At 40.0% G+C, this 881-nt stretch overlaps 1 protein-coding gene across 2 annotated transcripts in view; it reads right to left on the reverse strand.

The window, feature by feature from the left end:
• Window positions 1-596: 596 nt before the first annotated feature.
• The window catches only part of rasgrp3 (RAS guanyl releasing protein 3 (calcium and DAG-regulated)), a 13,493-nt gene continuing 13,208 nt past the window's right edge, over window positions 597-881 (reverse strand). The window contains exon 16 of one of the 2 annotated variants that reach the window (XM_055227422.1): window positions 597-881. This exon is cut by the window's right edge and continues 65 nt beyond it. The gene's annotated coding sequence lies outside the window, so the exon portion shown is untranslated. The other variant, XM_033980152.2, reaches the window with a different exon arrangement.

Raw genomic sequence — 881 nt, forward strand, 5'->3', positions numbered from 1 at the left:
GTTTCTAATTTGAATTATTGTAATATGTGAGTGAGTTGTAATGCAAACTGTGCTATAGTTAAAACATGCATACACCCATACTAGGGTTAACAAAAGTATCGGATATCAGATACTAACCAATACTCCATACTCATTTGAGCAAGTATTGATACTAACAAAGTCCCATTGACAGAACAGAAATGAACCTTTTCTGAATCACTGTAGAATGATCTTGAGCTGTATCAGAACAAGTATAAGACGCAGTCCTACTGTAGACCTAGCTTTGCCCCACTTTAGACCTGGTTTAGTCCAGTCTAAGTTCTAGTGGTACTTGGTGTAAACGTTTGGAAGACTTATACTTTTAACAGAATTCACTTCCTTAACATATGATGCAACAGCCAGTCAAGAATAGAGACTTTATTAAAAATATGACAGATAATAAATACATCACAGATTCCCTTCAAACTTCCCTTTAAAATCTCATATTCACACCAGACGTCAGACCCATCCACGCCAGACCAGTTCACGACAGACATCAGACCTGTCCACGCTGGACGTTAGACTGGTCCACACCAGCTTAGACTTTGTTCAACATAAATGAGAAAATTGTAAGACTGAACTAGATCCCAAAATACCAGTTTCTGTTCAGTCTTGGTTAGGTCCTTTCTTAGTCCTGGTCCAGTCCTGCTTTAATCCTGAACCTTGTTTGGCCCTGGCTGAATCCTGGTTTGATCCTGATTCAGTCCTGGTTTTGTCCTCTGGTTTAGTCCTTGTTTAGTCAGGGTGTAAGTCTTGGTTCATTCCTGGTTCAGTCCCATTTCAGTTCTTTCGTTTAGTCCTTGTTAATTATAGTTCAGTCCTGGTTCACAGAGGATCGGACACACAGTAGAACGCCCCTTAGA

Source organism: Periophthalmus magnuspinnatus, chromosome 15, assembly GCF_009829125.3.
Source record: "Periophthalmus magnuspinnatus isolate fPerMag1 chromosome 15, fPerMag1.2.pri, whole genome shotgun sequence".
Lineage (NCBI taxonomy): Eukaryota > Metazoa > Chordata > Actinopteri > Gobiiformes > Gobiidae > Periophthalmus > Periophthalmus magnuspinnatus.